This window comes from Molothrus ater, chromosome 15 (assembly GCF_012460135.2).
Source record: "Molothrus ater isolate BHLD 08-10-18 breed brown headed cowbird chromosome 15, BPBGC_Mater_1.1, whole genome shotgun sequence".
In the NCBI taxonomy this organism is placed as follows: domain Eukaryota; kingdom Metazoa; phylum Chordata; class Aves; order Passeriformes; family Icteridae; genus Molothrus; species Molothrus ater.
In genome coordinates, this window is record NC_050492.2 from 13,384,514 (window position 1) to 13,405,757 (window position 21,244).

The following is a 21,244-nucleotide window of genomic DNA, read 5'->3' on the forward strand; positions in this document are numbered from 1 at the left end:
AATCTTTTGTCTGAGTTTTCACCTACAACAGAAAAAATCTTATATCTAATCTTAATCCAATGTCTTATATTTTTGATTTTTCTTATCTAATATTGAACAGTGTTCCATTGTATTTAATTTTAGCTCTGAGAGTTCACTGCTTTCTCTGCCTGGTGATAAATATTTACTCGATTATTCTTCCCTGTGGGACACCCCTTCATCATAATGTTTAGCATGTGTGATATAACTTTTTGATGACTTCCACTCAAAAGCAGTGAGGAAAGGGATCAATTGTCAGCTGCCTCTTGTAACTTTTAGAAAGTTGAGCCATGATGTGGTTTCCCTGCTGTTCTGCAAACTCTGCTCTTTCCTGAGTGTCTGTGCTGAGTCACCAGGAGCAGGATCTCACCCTGTACCTTTTGCTGTCTACGTTACTGACCCACCTGATATCCCGTGTTTTACTGCCCAAACTGAGCTGTCAGAGGAGCCAGCTGATTGTTTCTGATTAGGGTTCTGCAGAATGCTCAGCTGTGTTTGGAGGGATTTGCTGTGAGGTGGCTGCAACTTTCCCTGACCTTTAATATAATTTATTTGGTTTCCTACCACCAAGGTTCTCAGTCAGCAAAAGAACAATTCTTACTGGGCTGATTAACCTGAGGAAGTTTCTCACTTAGATGAGGGTGTAAGTTAGATGAGGGACTTCTTTGGCAGAGGGAATTGGGCAGAGATGAAGCAGCCAAAGGCTGGATGGTGTGAAATGAATTTTAATGGGAATGGGCATTACTTCTGTGGCAAAACATCTCCTTTGCATATTATCACATTCAGTGCCTTCCCCTGAGCTCTCCACAGAGTAGCCAAGGCTCTCATAGTCACCAAGGACTGGTTTTCCACCCAGGAAGGCTGGGGCTGGCTGCTCCAGAATTGTAGTGGGATTTTTTGTTCAGAGAGGAGCAAAGCCTAAATGCCATCAATGCTGTCCTTCCTGTTCACATTTATCCCTGTGGAAATGATTTATCCTTTTGCTTCTTTTACTTTTTCAGCTCCATTACAAAGATTTTAGTCTATCAGAGGAGCCATTGCTTTGGGGATGCTGTGGCCCTGTGTGATGTGGGGGTGTCCTGTGGGATGCATTTTGAGTTTGCTGCTTTTCTGACCTGCCAGCCTCTGCAGATGTCAAGTGAGCCCTTGGAGTGCTCAGTCACCCAGAGTGGAGGCTGGCTCTGCATGAGCACAGCAGCTTCTCTGACAGTGGACAGGGTATTCCACTGAGACCTTTTTATTCTTCACAATTTCTTCCCTTTTCTTGATGTGCTTCACCAATTTCCAGGAGCTCCCTTCTTAAAGAAAGCAGTTAGAGAGTCTGGCTCCACAATGACCTGGAGATGTTCTTATTGCTAATATTTTCTTCATAAATGTTGTTTCTGAAGCTTTCTAATTAGTGTTCAGCCCAGACCAGGAGCTAGAAACATCATTTTTTGCCTTTGTATGATAGTTCTGTTGTAAGCTGGTGTTGTTCCTGTAGAATTGGTAGAATTCAGTGGGGATTTGTGCATTGTGTTTGGGGGGACTGCTTGATTCTTCCCTTCACTGATCTGCTTTTTTAATCACTATTTGTCACATTCCAGCAATGTTATATTTGCTCTTTCAGCACAACACCAACTTCTGGTCTGAAAATTCTCTATTTTACTCTCCACTAGTAAGGAATGGATTTCTTCTTGCTGTGTAGCTGGGGTCTGCACAAATATCCTCTCTCTGCCACTTGGAGGAATCTAACAGCTTAAGCAGTTCATTAGCAGAGTCCCACAGTTACTGTTTCCTGTTGGCTAAAGGAGCACTAGAAGAAATATTAAACATTTTCTTCACCTTTTGCTTTTGGTGCATCCACAGAAACAAGCTTATATTCAGCTTTTTGTGCTGGGAGAACTGGCATTTTTATTCAAAACAGGAAAGTGCTTTTGCATTCAGTGGATGTAGAATTGGGTGAGATAAAGTGTGTAACATGAACTTGCAGGAATCAATTCTGTGGGTGAAGAAGAATCAATGACCCTAAACATAACTAAAAATAAGTGTAGTGCTCTTTGTAGTGTTTGCACTGTCACTCTGGAGTAGCTATGAATGCAGTGCAGGTTGGATACTGTCAGCTCACACCACCACATGATCCAGAGAGAAATTGTATTTCATACACATGCAAGGATTCCTGTGGCTTTAGGTAAAGACTTTGTAGCTAAGTTGGCAAAAATTATGTGGGAAAATATGATGTTCCATAGCTGATTAGCTCTGGAGCACATGATAGTAGAGTCAAGACGTGGGATCCTTTGGAAACAAATGAGCAAATTTTATTGAAAATTATTGATTTTCATGGTCAGAGGTTAACAAGGTTTGTCTTTCATTTAGCTCCCCAGCTCTTGGGAGAATAATGAAATTGCCTGAAGATACAGACCATTCAATTAAAATCAACAGATGAGTCAAGCATATTAGAGTTGATTTCTGGTACTCTATCAATTTCTTGGGCATTTTACTATCTTGGGCTTTTGAAGAAGGGTGTGAAGGGACATTTTTTGAATGCATGGCATCTCTCAGTTTGTTTTTTATATTTATATGAGTCTCCAATGCTTGAGTGATAGAAATGCACCCTAAGAGAAAATTAGGTGCATTAGACTGGCAGAGCAGGATTGATTAGATGAGAGTGCTGGGGAGAGGGGATGCATATAGAAGAGAATAGGGCAGGGAAAAAATATCAGAAGATGGCAAGATTATTTTTCTTTTCTGTACTTAAAAACTTCATTATCAGTTTCTCTAGTACACCAGATAGAGCTAAACCATGCCTTTCATCCTTTCCTGTTTAATTTCTGGTATTGTATGAATACACACAAAAAAATAGGGGAGCCTGAGGGCTGCAACACTGATGCCTTCCTCTCTCTGCATCTCATTCCAGTAGCAGGATGCCTTTTTTCCACACAAATTTGGAGGAACTTAATGAGATCCCTGCACCTCTGGCAAACCTGGGCAAAGCAGGTCATAGGCTCCTTGTGAGAGAAGCTGGTGCAGTTTTCACCTTCTCAGGGCTGGCTAATGTAATTTCTGTGTGGAGAGGGAGCTGCTCAGCCTTTCAGCTGGCTCTGTACTCCTTCAGGTTCCCAAATTCTGAGAGAATCCCTGTCTGCCTCTCTGTGGCAGCTGCATTTCATGGCCTTCTCTCTCAGCTGGACCAAGCTGCAGAGACGATGGTGGGATTCCAGGGGGAATTCCCTGGGAGCTCAGCAGGGCACACCGCGGTGTTCTGGCTGCTCCTGCTCAGGGAAGCTGCTTTTTTACCCAAAAATAACATCCACCCAGCTTCCCACACTGTTGTTACCCTGGCAAAAAATTGAGAGTCTGCTGAAAACTGCAGAGCCTGTCACCTCCACGAAGAAGAGAAGCTGAAAGTAAAGCCTGGCTTTTTCCTCCTTTCATTTCTCTTCCTGTGTAGCCTCCAGACCATTTCAGGATGAAATCAGAAGTAAAGACAAAAACAAATGCCTTTAGACCTAATTTTACCCTGTCAGTATCGCTCATTACCCAGGGAAGGGGAGTTTGTGGTTAAAATGCCCTTTTTGTCCACTCCAGCTGGATTGGACACACGACTGCAGCCAACCCAAGCAGTTACCATGTGCTTGGTGAGTCTCAAAGCTGCAGGCTTTCCTAGGTGCTCTTTTCAGAACAAGAAGAAATGCTGGGGTCTGAGATTGCGGTTTTCTTTGCACAAGGGTGTCCTGGCCACACAGAGATCACAGAGGTTGAAGTTACCCTGGGGGTTGCAGTAAGACAAATGCGTTGGTGAATAATTGCAGCAAATCTGCTGCTTGATCTTTGTCTAAAAGAAACAGGTGTGGGAATCTATGTAAGATATCACTTTCTTCTGCATTTCTCTTATTTCATTTCCCTGTTTTGAAAGTGCAGAAAGTAATTTTCTACCTCAACTGTGCCTGACTCCATTCTGCCAAAGCACAGTGGCACATAATTGTTATCCTCTTGTGTATGAACTGAGGTCTCTCAGAAAGAATTGATTTGTTAAGTAGTTGAGCAAAAAAGGAACTGGGGGAAATGTAACCTTAGTAGGTGAAATTAGTTGCTCTGTGGTGGTTATTCATGGATGCAGAGCTCAGTTACTGACCAAGAGGAGCTCAAAAGCGAAGTGGGTGCCAGTAAAAATCTCAGCACTTGCTCAATGCCCCAGTGGCATTCTGGCTGGCTGAAATGCAGAAAAAGCTCCTGGGTGAATTTATAAAGGCAAATATTTGGACAAAGAAATTTAATGAGAGCCTGTGGGGCTTAGTAAATGAGGTTTGTGGTGGTTTGAAGGGATGGTTGAACATGCTGGTCCCTAAGGAACTCTGCCTCTCTCTCCCTCTTTTTACTTCTTGTGCATCTTCCCTGCATAATGGGGCCAAAGCACTCTGCAACTTTGGTTTAACAAATCCCAGAGCTCTGCTGTTCCAAGGGGAAAAGGTGAGTGGGAGGGCTCAGTCTCCCCATGGCATGTGCCTGAGCTGGGACCTCCACCCTGCTGCACACTGTGAGCAAACCACAGCAGAGTAAATGGACAGGAGGTGACTTTGTCCCATAATTGCTGCAGGTGATGAACTGGAAACACTGATATGGGGAGGTCTGGGCATTGTGCTCCAGTGGGAGCATTATTCAGCCCAGCAAGGTGGTTCTGAGGGCCAGCACACACAACTGATGTTTCTGCAGCATTTTTGACCTTTTGCACAAAGGAGTAGAGAAGGAGCCAAATGACTGCAGCCTGGTTTTTGTCCTCTCTGTGGGCAGAGGCAGCAAAGAGGATTGTTTCCTCTGAAACCAAGCTGACTTCTTCACAAAAGGCTGCAGGAAAGCCTAAAAAAATGGCACAAGATCTTTAGAACTTAAAATTCCACCCCTGTGGGATACCAGAAGTTGTCTGATAACCAGTGATGAAATTCTTAGCCCAAATCAGACTGGAGTGGATAATATTTTGCTTTTTTCTTTTCATGCTGATGACCTATGCTACATGGGCCAAATTCCTATTTGATGTAATGTACTTCATCACAAAGCTTACAGACATGAAGGAAAGCTTTGGACTGTGGGACAAACCACGGTCATGCCAAGGACATGCAGGCCCACACATCCTCCAGGATGAGGGCTCTTCTTGGTGCTCTGAACTATCTATTAATAGCAGATTGCTGAGTGGTGCTGCTGCCCTGCAAAATGGAGGATTTCTGTTAAAATCTGCATCTGTTGCAAAGTACTTTTAGAGAGAGATTGGTTCCTGGAAAAGGCTTCCTATTATGGAGGGGATGACTTTTCACGCCAAGTGAAATATTCACCATATTTCAGTTGAAACCTTCCCAGGATTGGACGTGTCCTTTATTTTTCAGAGGGACCCAGAATGACCTGGAAGCACAGGCAGTAGGCAGTGACAGTGTGTGTGATGCCACATGTGTGAAGTGAATGTGAGACCAGGCAAGAACACCTCCAGAAGCTGTTGGGCAGAGGGTGGAGGACACGGTTCAGTTCCAGTCTTACTGCTGGGAAGGTTCTGCCCTTCCCATCCTGTCCTTTGCTGTTGGTTCATTAAACTGTCATTTTTTGGGGAGAGTTCAGAAAGATTTTATAAAATTTGCCAAGGAAATTATTATTTTGAGGGTTTTTCCTTTTTTTTTGGTTCAGTTTCAGTGTTGCTGCTGTGGTCCAAAGGGTGGATTTCCATACATATCCTGCTCAGGCACCCCCTGACTAATCATGACCTACAAGGAAACTAAATTTAATTAGTCTCTCAGAAGCACCAAGAGCTGAAGTTGTTACTACCTGGTTTTGTTTCTAGCGTGTCCACAGCTGCAGAACATTGTAAAAATCAGCATTCATGCTCTAGCCTTCAACAGTTACTCTGTGTGAATATCATGAGTGCTATTTCATCATCATGAAGATTAACCAAACGAAATAGAAAGGTCAAACAGTAAAAAACAATTAGATGAGCATTTCCATCTACTGAAAAAATCAATCAAGAATGAAATTTGGTTTTCCAGTTCCAGTGACCTCAAATGTATTTCTGAGGAGCTGAAAAGACAAACTCCTCCTGTCCCTCCCCTCCAACAAAACACATTTAGGGAGCAATGGAGAAGGGATTGGTTTATTTCAGAACTTCCAAGCACCAACAGCTTCTACTCAGCTCAGAAAGGGCTTCTTGGATGGCTTTGAGCTACAGCTTTGTGCTTTGCATGGTTTGCAGACGCATTTCGAGGTTTCCCTTGCACTGTGACATTGGCTGTAGCTGGGAGGGGAGGGTCCATGTGGCCACAGGTTTTCTCTTCAGCACTGAAGAGAATAACTAGAATATATCTTTATGAAGGGAATATAGGCAGCAGGGCATGTGTAAAGCAACCTTTCTCCTCCCATCTGCTTCTCCCTGGGGTCCAAGCTTGATATTTTTGGATCACTGTATTTATTGGTCCTCCATAAAGGCGCACGCACCCTTTTGGAAACTTTTTGTCTTCTTTTGCCTCATCCAGGTGCACTGATGGGGCCCTTCATTTGTTTCTTTAAACTTTCCTAACAATCCCTCATGGTTTTCTAGCCATACTGTTGATGACTGGTCAGAGTTTCACTGGGAGCTAACCAAAGGCTGCAGCATCCCTACCCTGAATGGCAGCAGCCAATGCAGAGCCTATTGATTGGCATGAATAGATGCTTTTCCCAGCATTCAATCCTTTCATCAGCAAAACTGGATTTCCTCTTCCATTTTATCATCCCCTTCCTGAGTACTGCAAGTTCCTTATGCAACAGTTCATGGTCCGCTTTAGATTTGATTATTCTGAATGATTTTGTATCACCTGCAGAACTTTGTCTTTTCACTATTCATCTCTTTTTCCGGATCATTTATGAATAGAAGTGTGCATTTTCTAGTCCTTAATGATCTACCTTCAGAAATATTGATTTCTGTCTTTGAAATTTGCCTTTTCAAAAGCATTACAGAATTCAATAAGAATTGAGAACTTTCACAGAATCCTTTTGGTGTGCTGTTTCATGAAATACACATATTCAGAAGCAAAAAACATCAAATACCACCACTTCTGAGCAACTGGCCTATAATATTTTTGGATAGAGAAGAGCTGCATGTGTGGAAGAGGTTGACATTGAATGTGTTTAGTCATGAATAAAAGTGACTACATAAAAGTGAAAAGACTTTTTTTAACTTCCCAACCTCTGTTGGTGGGAAAACAGCCTGAAATTTAGGACCACAAAACTTTCCACCTGTATACTTGGTGTTTTATATTAGAGGGATTTTTATTTTCATTCAGTTTGACAGACTTATGCTGTCCTATCAAAGCAGTGAAACCTCTGTCCCTAACCTTGGCAGAAATAGGTATGTCTGGTTTTACTGAGCTGTCCAGCTTTGCTAGAACATACTGTCTAAATGCATAGTTTTTAAATAAAAGGTACAAAATTTGTGGCCAAAATAGTTATTTCCTCAGGGATAAAATTGTTTGGAGCTTATTTTCCTGCTCCCAAGAAGATGTTCTCATTCACCTTTCTGGCTGTGGGCCAAGACTGAGATATCTCCTCTACATGTCCAGGGTCATGAGACTACAGAATCTGAGTCTTGAAGCCACCAAATCTAGGCTTAAGGCCCCAAAAACTTCATTACTTACATGTTTCCTGATAGATGTTATCACCCTGAATTAAAATTTACCTTCATTGTGGATGACAAAAGAGGAAAACAAGGACTAAAGTGTCTTTGGGGAACTATAGTGAAAATCAGCCTGGATTTTTCCAGTTATCTACAAAATAGCAACTGGTCTTTTCTTGTGTTTCCTTCATTAACTTCTGTTCCTGTACTCTTGTTCCAACCATGTTTTTTTGCATGTTCTTCCTTGTGCCTGAAAATCACTACTTTTTTTTTTTTTTTAACTTTTGCCACATACCCTCATCAATAAATTTTAGGTCAGCTTCTCACTTTGACACTCCTGTAAAGAAAATCTGAGTTCTGGTGTCATCGAGCCAGAGGTTGGGTGACAATCACAGTTAATCCTATGCCAGTTTCAAGAGTGTCAAGGTCACTTGTCTGATCACAACACAATAAACCTACTTTGACCAGATTAAACCCTATTCAATCCCTATTTCAGAGCAGCTCACTACAGATGCAGCCCATTCTGATGTGGCACCCAACCTTCAAATTTATTTTTGTAATTTACAGTATTAGTTCAAAGGACTGAAAAATATAAAAGTGATATGTCAGCATTCCCTAGCTACTTAACAATCCATTACAGTGGTTTAAAATAGCTTATTTGAGGCTTCATTTCACTGCTCCTCAAACAGATGAGCAGCATTAGCTATTATACAACTGTTACTGCCTAAAGAATCCAAGTAGAGCAGGAACCAGACACAAGCAATAACTTCTCCTCTCATGTAGCTGATTATTTCAGTGTGTCTCAGGTATTAAAAAAAATACCAGGTTTTTAGAGGAGCAGATAGTTGCAAGATGACTCTGAAACACAAATGCTTTCATAAGATGGATAAGATAAAAGAATGTAAGAGGTAGTGACCAGGGGACAGCTGCCTCACTGAGGCAGTCCCATCTCCTGTGCTGAGAAAGTCAGGCTGGAATTTTACCCTGCGAGTTTAGCACAGGAGCTGTGTTTTGCCATTAACACCTTGGCTCCATCAGCTGAGAGTGAATCAATTCTGCATTAGCTCTTTGCAGAGCTCAGAGCAGTTTTTTGGGGAGTCACAGTCCTGGAGAAGCCAACTTCAGGCTGAATGGGATTACCATGCGAGCCCATCCACCAGAACAGTAATTACACCATGGTGATTCTGCCTTGCCTCTAATCCTGTTTTCCATTCTGTAACTCAGCTTATTTATTTATTTATTTATTTATTTATTTATTTATTTATTTATTTATTTATTTGCAGTTATTTCTGATTTAATTCGCTATGCTTATTGCAGCCTGCTGCCCTGTCCTGAGTGCAGGCAGAACTATTGTTTCCTAGCAGAGACCCAGCAATGGGAGACAGGGCAAGAGGATTTTTCTGTCTAAAACCTCACAAAATGCCTCCTGTGCTGCTTTGCTGGTTCAGATTCAGAGCTGTCTGCTATCACAGCTCTGGTGCATGGCTGAAGAAGTCCAAGCACTTCCCAAAAGAAGTGTCAGGGAGGGTGACACTGCCACTGGACTTTGACAATGCCCACTGGACAAGGGCTTAGCTGCAGCAAATGACATCGGTACACGTGTGCCACTCTGAGGTGACACATCTCTGGCTTTAGGACAAGGATATCAGCGCCATCTAGTCAGCTGGGGACTTGGGTGCAAAATCCTTTTAAACAAAGGTGACACTTCTGGCACCAGCTGTGACAGCTGACCTTTCCTCAGATCATTGCACTCCTAATGGATCTCTTAACATGAGCGGCACTGACACATGACAGGGCTCCTCAGGCGTTCAGACGCTCCGCACAAGTCCATTAGATGTTACAGTTTACTGTCAGCTACAGTCACATCCTGCAGCTGCTGGGGGAGCCGGGCATTGCTGCAGGTGATGGCAAGAATATGTCACCAAACTAGTGCTGTGCACAGTGCGGGTGGCTGGCACTGTCAGGTGCTCTCAGGCGGAGAAATCTGCCTTTCAGGAGGGGAAGGGACAAGCGTGTGGGAGCAGCCGTGGTGCAGACAGAGCTATTCTCTGCTTTGTGCTCAGAGATGCAGTTAACTTTTCTGGTGGTGCTGTTACACTTTTTGGAGAGCCCAGATAAGACACTGGTGTGCAAGGTCACAGAATAGGGATCTGGAGCTCAGAGAGTCTACAGGGCAGGCGTGTAACAGTGTTCACAGGGGTCTGAGGATGAGGGAAGAGACGAGGATCTGACTCCATGTTTCAGAAGGCTGATTTATTATTTTATTATATATATTACATTAAAACTATACTAAAATAGTAGAAGAAAGGATTTCATCAGAAGGCTAGCTAAGAATAGAAAAAGAAGGAATGATAACAAAGGCTTATGGCTCAGACCAAGAGTCCAAGCCAGCTGGACTGTGATTGGCCATTAATTAGAAACAACCACATAAGACCAATCACAGATCCCTGTTGCATTCCACAGCAGCAGATAACCATTGCTTACATTTTGTTCTTAAGCCTCTCAGCTTCTCAGGAGAAAAAATCCTAAGGAAAGGATTTTTCATAAAAGATGTCTGTGACACAGGCATGTGGCTGAGTGAAGGTCAGCCCACAGGGTGTGCACTTAGGGCACTGGCTTGGGCCATGCACTGCCTTGTGCTCCTTCCAGAACCCATATCCAGCATTACTTGTATGGGTAAAACTTAAATGTATTCTACTGGTGAAGTTGTGCTGAATTTCACCTTAACCCCGCAGCAAAAACCATTCTGTGATTCTGTGACTCCTGACTATGAAATCCTCCCTGCTTGCAAAGGGATCACCTGGATTTACTTGTGGTTTGCTGGTGCTGGGTTGGACTTGATGAGTTTAAAGGACTTTTCCAACCTACCCAATTCTATGCCTTTAGCTTCCCAGTGGAGCAACACAGAAGGCCTCTCCTCTTGCCTTTGGAGGTTCTCCTTCAGCACATCCTGCTCGTGCCCTGTCCAGCGGCAGACACTGATTAGATTGCAGTCATGGGGAGTGGTTTTCAGTATTGCTTGGAATCTTTTCCAAGATATATAGTAAGTCATGCCAATTGAAATAATTAATCCATTTGTTTTGGATTGCATTGTGTGTGGTTTAGGAACAGGAAAGTGGTGGGGTGTTTTATCCAGCACTTCAAGATTTCTACATGCTGGTCACCTTTGTGAACATTGCTGTTGGCAGGGCTGGGGGTTATCCTTGAAGCCAATCTCTTTGATAGTCACTTATTCCCTACTTCAGTGAAACTTGAACTTTATAGATCCAGAGATCCCCAGGACCACATGTAACCAATTTAGTTAATCAATTAGCTTTTATGAAATTAATCTTCCTGGATTAAGTGGGAAACCCTGTTGTGAGCTGTACAAATTAGGGAGTGCCGTTTGTACTATGGGTCTCCTCAGAATACAGTCAAAACTCAGGGGATATTTTAAGAATCTTAATTTTAAGCCTTAAATACTATTTGTGGCATGAGTAAGAGAATATTCTTTCATTACCTGTCAGCTTCCTGAATAACAGGAGCAGCACCAATGAGAGATGAGCCCAGTTAGTGAATCACAGGAACTGGAAAGGGGCTGAAATTTGACCTGTCCTTCACAAGTGCACTCTTTGAAGTTGCAGAAATGCATATAATGCATGTATTTTCCCTGGGTACTGCTTGGGGATAAAATATGTGTAGTTTTAGTCTTGTGCTTAAGAAATTCAGTTTGTGCAGCAGACAGCAATGAGAGGAAAGCTCTGCCTTCCCCTGCAGCCTGCCATGTATTTTGTCCCCCTTTCCCTATAGCTTTAATATTAGTGCCTTCTCACAATGAGTTGTATCTGTCTGATGTAACTAAAAATGAGCTCTGCAAAATAAATTCGGCTTTCAGTCAGTGTGCAGCTAAGCTGGAGAAGCAAAGGGGATGAGCTGCTTGTACTGAGAGTGAGCAGGGAGAGAGACAGGGCAGCCCCTTCTGGTCATCACACAGATTGTAGATGATCAGCTGTGGAGATTCACCTGAACTTCCAGGAGTTATCTGGGGATTCTTGGAAAAATATGGGCCCCTTTCTTTGAAGTTTAGGGGCTTTCTCTTGGAATTTTTTTAAATGAAAATATAACAATGTCTGCAGTATAACATACTTCTGCCATAATAAATATGAGTAACTCCTTCCACTATAAATGCATAAAAAGGTTTGTGCAGGCAAAATAAACCTTCCTGTGTTCCAGTAAGGAAGGCAAAATAGAAACCTTACAAAATCTCTTGTAAAGTTTATTTTTTGATTCTTCTAAACAGAAATTGCCTCTGCACTGGTGCAATTCCTGGCATGGCCAAGTGCCTTTTGCACTTGGTGGGGTGGGTGTGAATGTGCAGCACCTCTGGAGAGCACAAGGTAAACACAGCTATAATTTCTAAAGTAGTTTGAAAGCCATGAAGGGAGTTCTGGTAAATCTAGATCAGGTGCTAGGAAATGATGGCGCTACCTGTCTGCTCTCCAAGTCTCCAGGCATTAGGGCATTTCTCTAAATGAAATATGTTCACTTCACATCAAGTTACAATACATCACGTTGTAAAACAACATGACAGCGTGTCAGGATGTGACAAACAACTGGTGCGCTGCATTAAGAAATTTAAATGAAAATTAGTTTAGACCATTTTTCTTCCCATCAGCTGGAAGAACGAGGGCTTGATGTGACATTTGTGGATCAGTTAAGTAACGGAGAGGAGCTGTGTTGTTTTGTGCCTTTGCAGTCCCTTGCAGGTGGTCTGTGTGGGTGGGCATCTTTGGATGTGTTTAATTAACTGATGGGGTTCTTTGAGAACATAGGATGCAGTTTTGGGGAAAGGAAAATGATCAATTATCACTAACTTCAAGTGCTGTTTGACATAGGTTTCAGTAGTTTCAAAGAAAATATTTTCATATACACACATTATTCTGCAGTCACCATGAGAATTTTGTCTTGTTGAAGAGACAAGAGCTTCTAACCTTCAACTTCTCTTGCTTGGTCTGCTGGGTTGAATTTTATTCTTGATTATTTTAGGAGTAAACAGATTTAGGTCCTTTGGAAACATTTCCCTTTATTATGTTAAACAAAGAGCAGGATATGATCTGCAAAACCAGGTATTCTAGAAGTTACATCCAGCCAATCTTATTACAGAAGACTGGGACAACTCCTATTAATAATTATGCTACAAGGAAAAATGGCCAGTTCTTAAACCTTGTGCTTTAGTTAGGAAGCCAGAATCTTAGTTAAGATTCAGAACTCATTCCTGCTTCTGAGTCTACGACTGCTCAGTTTAATTAATGAAGTCTTATGAAAAGCTTCAGGAAAGGCTTTAAAAAAGTCAAAGTTTTTGGTGAAGATGGTTTTCAAGACTTTGCTGACCCTTTGGAAGAATTTCAGGGTTGATTTTTCTTTATAGACTTTGTGCTGCTGATATCAATTATGCGATTCCCATCTAGATACTTTATAATTCCATTTTTAATTGACTTTGAATTAAGTATCCATTTTTTCATTCAAAATCACTCTCTTATCAAAAACTCCTTAGCCAGTCTAGATGGCACTTAATTTACCATTTCAGCAGTTTCTTGCAAGAACGATATTATGTAAAATGATTTCAAATGTTAATATTTTGCAAGCTTGGGGGGAAAGAAACTTTTTAAAGTAATTTTTTGAGAAACAGTTCATGTAACTTGCTATGAAAGTTACTGAAATAAGACAGACAAACAAACCTTGTTTCTGTAGGAAAACCAGCTGGACACCTGATAAACTTCTGATTTGGTGTGGAAGAGTGTGGGAGCTGAAGAGTATTTTTACATCAAACATTTCAGAAGAATCCAAAGCAGCACAAGTCCTTTTTTAATATACAGAATGGGGATATTTAACATTTAATGTGCTCTATTCAAAATCAAAAACGTATTTATTTATTTATAATTTCTTAGTACTTGGACTTTCAAGGTAGATGTAACTTTAGCCAATGTTTTTCATCTCCCTCAAAAGAAGAAAGCAGATAGGTATTAGAGATCATGCCCTTTTCCTTATCATTAATTTAAATGGGATCAAGATGTGACAGAGAGCCCTGAACTTTCTCCTGGTGGCGTAGGTGACTTGGCTGATAAGCTCAATCCTGGTGAAATCCGTGCAGGAAAAATACTCTCAGGAGGAGCTTTGCCTAAATCTTACAACAGCAGTTGGGAACTTCATTAGAGCTGGTGAAGGGGGTGGTAATCACAGGGCTTGGAACAGCAGGTCCTCCCCTCAGGGATATGAAAATCTGTGCTCTAAACAAGATTTCTCCAGGAAATCTTGGAGAATTGAGATTACAGCACTTGCAGTGGTTTTTTACCTCACTTTTTGAGGCTAAACATTTTTATCTGCACCTCTAAGTGCAAGCTTAGATTTGTTTGCTGAGCTAATAATTGCAAATTTTTGGCGTGTTGCTCTGCAGGTAGGGAGCTGTAAGGGTAATTGAAGGACTGAACTTAGTTCTTAGTCCTTTGGAAAATGCATTCTTTTTGTGCACTCAGAAATGGCCATTTTCTACCCCCTATGTATTAGCCATGAAATACATGCTCATTCAGGTAATATGTTGCAATTTGATATTTTCTGGAGGTTATAAAACCAGGTTTGGTTCTCCTCAGTTGGTGTGCAGGAGACAACACATCCCTGGATTGGGGCACCCTAAAGAAGGACCAGGGAGAACAGGGAATGGTGCTTCTCTCCTGAAGACCCTCTGGAAATGCCTCTTCCAGACCTTCAGGAGCCCTTTGGAAATCAGGGGAGCAGTGGCAAGGAGGGGAGCTGCCACTGCTTGCCCCAGTAGCACAATCCATGAGGCACTCAGGGTGCTTGGGCTGTGCCTGATGGATCCATTGGACCAATTTCACTCTCCCAGCAGGACAGTCAAGGTTTCAAACACAAGTGCCTCCCTCTGGGCTCTGTCCTGGGTGCTGTCCCTGCTGCTGAGCCAAGAACTCATCTCTGCAAGGAAGGAATTCCCCATGATCTAGAGGCAGGGAAGTTGCACCCTCTGTTCCCTCTGAGATGTTTTTGGGAAGAAAACTCAGTAAAAAAACAGCCTTGAAAAATTTGGGTGATATTTGGAATAGATGGAGCGATTTGGTTGCAGCTTTGCAAAGGTTCTCCCTTTTTCACTTTGTCATTATGAGTGCTATCATGCAGAGTAGTTCAGTCCCTGCTGAAGTCAGTCCCTAAATGTCAAACCTGAAAGGATACAGCCCTTTAATTAGCAGAGCCATTTTATTCCATGGATGCTCCTTAAGAGCTTCCCTAAACCCTATAATTTCTGCTCTGATAGATTGAAAATTTTTTTATGTTCACTTCTAAATGTCTTTGTTTCTTCTGTAATGGATTAAATGAAGTTTTAACAAGGCTTATGGTGAGATTCCTCATCATTAAAATAACAAATGGTTGAAAAGCTGCCTTCTGTCTTGCAGAAATCTAACAGCATTAGTGGACCATAATCCAGCTGGTAACTGATTGCTGAACAACTGCAAAACCTTTCATACTTTGAGATGCTATCAGTACATAAAATATGTTTTCATGAAGTTTATTGAGCAGCTTATTAGCGGAGGTTAAGGCAATGGAGCTTCACAGATTCCACTTAGCATTCAAAAATATTTTATCAGAGCGTTTCAGATTTTTCAGATTTAATTGAGTTTCTTTAATCTATTCTGGATACATCAAGGTAATGGTTTCTGAAAGATGTGCAATGTTTTCTGGTTCTAGCTCAGTGTTTTTCTGAATCAGATTTGAGAGACTAAAAATATTTGTAGCCTCCATAGAGGGATCATTTTGTTTTGTTCATATTCTTAAGGCCCTTTTTTCATCAGAAGGATTCTCTCATCTGTCCCTGGAGCTTTTGCAAAACACTAAAACATTGCCAGCATCATCCCAGTGATTCTGTCCTCATTTACAACCTCCCTTAAAATCCTCCCTGGTGATTGTGCTCCATCCTAGCTGGCTTGCCCAGAGCCACATCCATCCCAGCTGGAGGCCTCGTTCTCCATTGCACTGCAGGTCCTTGATGCTGTTCCTGTAGAGCAGAGCTGACACATTTCTGGGATTTCCTGGGGCCAAGGGGAAGCACTGGGTGGTGCAGGGCTGCACGTTCCTCCTCCTTCCCAGAAACAAAGGACAAGGCTGTAGGAACAGCACACATGCATCCTCCAGCAATTCCTCTCTGCCCTTACAGTTCCTTGAGCTTGTGGGCACCCGAGCACAAGTTAAGTTGTCCTGAGGCTATTCTTGTTCAAATCACAGATCAGCAAGGAAAAGTGCTTCAGCCCACTGCATCTAATCGAGGGACCAGGCTGGAGCAGTGCAGGGAAACACGACCTCTCTCATCTCTCTTTGACAGCCAGAGCCCTTCCATCAGGCAGCTGGCTGGATGCAATCACTGGAAGCTCCTGCTCAGTCCATCTGTCTGTCTGGATCCCTTGATTGTGAGACCCTCAGCCTGTGGATGCCTTTTTAAAACCATCCTATTCTGTACAAATCAAAGCTCTTTCCCTTACTATCACTATGGTCTCCTCCCAGTTCCTTTCTGGACAGTGCCAGCCTGTTCTCTAGTGAAATCTAATGATCATGCCTTTTGTAGTGTGTTAGCAACAGCATAAGCATTTCTTGACGCTTCTTATGCCTCCTGGACACTGAGTGCTTGGCAGTGAGTTTTATGGATTGTTGGCAATGAGCACTATGAGTGCTCAGCTCGCTGCTGAAGAATGGCACCACACAATTTCCTCCTGGAATTGCAATTTTCCTTTGTTTTCTTTAACACTGATGAGTGATTTGGGTCTTGCTTACATGCTCTGCACACCAAAATGAAGAGGAGTTTTGTTACTGTTTTTCATGCTGCCAGGTACCAGACCTCAGCGTTCAGCTTGCTGGATACAGCACATTCTCACCTATATAGGAATTTCTAAGATCTATGTACATTTTTGTCTCATTTATTTGTGCCTCCTGGATGCACAAAGGAGTTCTGATGTCAGAACTCAGTCTGAGAAATTTGGAAATCTAGCAAAACTAAACACAATTTACACTCTTCCTTAAACATGAAGAAACTGTAACAGTACCATAAATTTCTGTTACCAGCGCCCTTGAATTTTAAAACTTGTTTTTCATTTCTTAGATAAGCCTCTACAGATGATTAAAAATATTTTCATTGTGTTCTGACTAGCAGATACAGAAACATAAATATTGAAGAATTTTTACTACCCAGGATTTGCATTTGAAGCCATTTTATTAATTTCACGTTAGAGACTATAAATGTCCTATTAAAAATTAATTGAAATATTGCACAAAAACCTGTAAATATTACTGCTCCAGACTTGTCTTTCTGACTTGGCAATTTCACAACACTTAAAAAAATGAGGTTCTGGTTTTCTCTAGAGGTGCTTTGAGAGAGCTCCACGTAAACGAGCTCCAAGGTCACTGCGGTGCTGTTTTGGAATGCCTTTAAAAACATGACTGGCTAGAGATCTCTCAAAATTAAAAATCTCTGCACAGATAAAATATGACATCCCTGTCTACTGTGATTACTTCAGTTCTGCAGAGTTGTCAGTCATTCCCAGTCATTCCCTTTGACTTTTGGAGTCATGCTCTCCACGCTTCCTCTCCGCTGCCTGCCCACCCTGGGGCAATCCTGGGATGAGACAGAAAGGTCTCATTCAGCTCCTTGGTCATGCCTCTCCTCCCTGTAATTTCTCTGTCTACCTTGCTATCTCCCACAGATAACAAATCTGATTTTTTCCTGCCTTTACCCAGTGTGTCTTGAAATGCAAAGACACTCGGCCAAAGGGGATAAGGGATCGCAGAGAAGGAGGATTTTCATCTCTGCCCTTTGGCTCTAGAAGGGATATATAAGCTGCACCAGGATGCAAGAGGAAATCCCTTCTAGGTTTATTTATTTATTTATGGTATGAGGACTGCACTTTGTAGCCTCCTCCTCTGCCATATCCCCATGACAGTCTTCAAATATCAGAGGGAAGTAATTGGTTTTATTTCCTTGAGGAAAGTCAGTGCCTTTTGTTCCAGGCCTGGGTGCCATCTGGCCTCTGCTGTACTTGAGTCTCTGAGCAGCAGGAGGTGTTTGTGTGGGTCCAGGGAAGTATTTCTGTGTCATTCCTAAACCAGTTCTAAACTGCTGATGATCTGTGGGTTAAAAAATAGGTTGCAGAGCTTTAAAAATCAGGAATGCAAGTAAATATCTGTTTGCTGCCTTGTTTCTAGAGGGGGAAGTGGAGAGAGGTCAAGGGAGGAGGGAGAGGCAGCTGGAGGCAAAGATTTATTTAGGTTTAATTGGTGAGGTAAGCAGTGGAGATACCCAGGGGCCTGAAATGCATCCAGTCCTGAGCAAGTGCAATTAAGACTTTGGCAGAAATGCTGATTGACCCAGTTTTGGAGTAAGGGCACAGGGAAGTGAAGGGACAGCCTGGCCAGCACCTCCCCTGTGCTGCTGCCAATCTCTTGTGAGCAAAGACAGCCAGACCTGGCCCAAGTGTGGCAACTGCCCCATGCCCAGCAGCTGGCCTGGGGCAGCAGGAGGGGAAAAACACTGCTGGCCTGGGAAATTAGTGGGTTAAATTTAGAAAATGGTGGTGTAGAAATTACACCTGAGGGAGAAGAAGGACCTGTTAGAGCACAGGATGGGTCCTTCCCCTCTTACCTCAGTGTGCACAGCTGATACCCCTGTTCACAGCTTGGTGACAGCTTCTTCTTCAAATCCCCAAAGGTTCTCAGAGGAAGCCTCTCAGTGAGCCAAGTATTATCAGCAATGGAGGAATTTGCATCTTCTGAGCTGCTGAGCTCTGCTGTGATTCCCTGTGCCTGTCACCTCCTCAACATGGCTGAGTTAAGCAGAAACTACTTTTTGAGAACTTGCTTGATCACACTTGGGTTTGGGGACAGCTGATGCTGTTGCAGCTGGCTGGGAGTTCATCCCCTTCCTCCCTCCAGTGCCAATCTCCTTTTAGTGAGGGGGTGACAGTGACTGGCTTGGGTGAGGAATTGATCAGCTGAGCTCAGTAGCATGAGGTTAACAGCCAGGAATTTTGGTAGATCCCAGAGCACAGGAAAGTGAGCTTGGTGGTACATTCATCTCTACAGAGGAGTCACATCTAATTGCACAATTTCACAATGAGGAAAACTGGTAGGAAGCAGAAAGAGCCTGTGAGCTGAGAGGGACATGTTGGTCCTGCCCTGTACATCAAGGCTTCTTGGTTTCCATATGTGACATTCTGTCATTCCACAAGTCCAGAGAGACTGCAAAGAGAAAAGGATGTGAATCTCATCTCAGCCACATGCCTGCCTCTCTCAGACAGTTTGCCAGGACTACTTGTCTCTTCCTGAGAGAGACTTCAGGAGAGGGATGTGTTTCAGGTGGCTGTCACTCAGAACAGTGGTAACAAGCTGTGCATCCCTCACTGTTATTGATCATGAAAAATGCTTTAAATTAGCCAGATACCCCCTAGATCTCTACCATGTTCTGTTCTCGATCAAGAAAATTGATAAAGGCATAGCTCTTCCTCTGTCGCTTCCTATTGCACTAAATTCACCTTGTGTTTAACACCCTTATTGGGAGCCTGTGAAGGATTATTGCAGTAATGAGGATAATTCATAAAGGGGCTTTGTGTTCTCCAGAGCTATTAGTGCCTGTGCTACAGTGAGGGCTGTCCCAGAGAGGGTGGAACACACTTCTCCATGAACTTGGGAGTGTGCAGGTCTGGGGCTTGGTGCGTGGAAATTCCTAACAGCATTAGTGACTCACAAACACCACTTCAAACCTGCTTCTGGATGCTGCTGCTGCTGTAATTGAGCATGCTCATTATTTATAGGCTCCCAAATTAAGCATTCATTTATGCTGTGTTTGGAATAAATGGAATTAACAACATGCCTTTTGGTGAAAGAGCTGCAGATGCAAACAGAAGCGTTCACAGCTTTCAAGTCTTGTGTTTGTTTACGTCAGTGAATGTGGACTGTTAGAACAACTTCCACCGCTGATTATTTTCAATTAAAGCTTGAGGAATTCTGAGAGGAAACTGTCACAATACTGTGATCAGGGATATTATAGCCTCTGGATGCAAATTAGCCACCAAACTTTCAAACAACAGATTTACAGGATCTGCTTCCAATTAATTGCCAACTGGCCGGGAGCACCTCCAGCTCTCAGTCTGCCTCCAGGGCGGGTGGAGGAGCTGCTCTGAGGGTGTCCAGGCTGCAGGTGGTGATTGCCTGGGAGGAGAAAGGCATGGGGACCAGTTTCTGAAGTGTCCTTCAAGAATCTTTTCCACCAGAGTCTCCTCACTGCCAATGCTGGATGCAGCTTGGGTCCAGCTCTCTCTCCCTCTCTCTTTCACCAGGCAGCCCCCGAACTCTGCAGTCAGGCAGAGGAAAAGTGGGAAGCCAGGTCCAGGTTACACTAATTTATTCCAGGCAGACCAAAGGTGTGTTCTTAAAAAATGCATGTTGGTGTGGGATTGAAACAGAAAAGACTTGTTGTACTCAGGACTGAGGTTTGCAAGATTCTAAGATGCAGAGAAAATTTACCTGCTGTCTTTTTGCACTGGCCAATGCTTACTTCTACTTCTGTAAGCATTTAAGCATTCTGTAAGCATGTGGGTAAAAGAAAATACCATTTTTAACACTCCTTCAAGACATAAACACTGTTTCTTAGATTTGTGTCTAGTGCATAGCCAGTAGAGAGAAATCATTTTTCATTCTCCTTTTCTGTGGCATGAGATCTAATAGTAACTTCAGATGCTTAACAATTTGTGCATTTACTTTTAAGGCAATAAGACAGAGCCATTTATTCCCACAAAAGAAGTCCTAGTAAATTTTGGCATTTAGTGTTTTTATCCTAATACACATTCCTTATTATCATTTCTTACGGGAATCGAGGTAATTTGCCTACTTAATGTTATCTTTAGTAAATCTAAATAAAAGAAACTTGAACAAGATCTCCTGTGGCTCTGTGGTAGGTTTATGCTTCCTGTGCCACAGCCACGGAATACAGGCATGATGTTGGTAAAGAATATTTTATTTTGCTCCAAGAGCTTTTGATGTGCATAATTCTTACTGGCATGGGCTGCAGCTTAAATTCAGGATGGTTTTAAAGACCACCAGCAGTAGCCTTTGGCAAATAGAGAGCATGGAGAAAGGATGAATTTATACTTTGGATGAGTTTATACTTTGGTGCAAGAGCTTAGACCAGAAGAGAGTTTGGGTCCACTGCAGTAGTTGTTGATAATTTGGAGGAATTAATAAGTACCAATAGTGCAGTGACATGTAAATAATGCAGGATGTGCAAAGCATTAATGAATTAAAAAAACAAAAACCAAACAACAACCACAAAAAATCACCCAAAGTACCCAAAAAACAAGTAGTATGTGAACCTATGAATGTTTTTGGTGTTTTCTTGAAATAAGAGAGATTTTAACTAGTAGATAGCTTTTATCACACAGGCCCCATGACTTAGCAAATTCTGGCTCACAATTGCATCAGACTGAAACACTCTGTATGGACTGTTCCTGCCTCCCTTAAATGGGAGCCTGCAGGGAAAGGAAAACATTTACTAGATCCCACCTGTTGCACTGTTAAATCAGAAATCTCAGCATG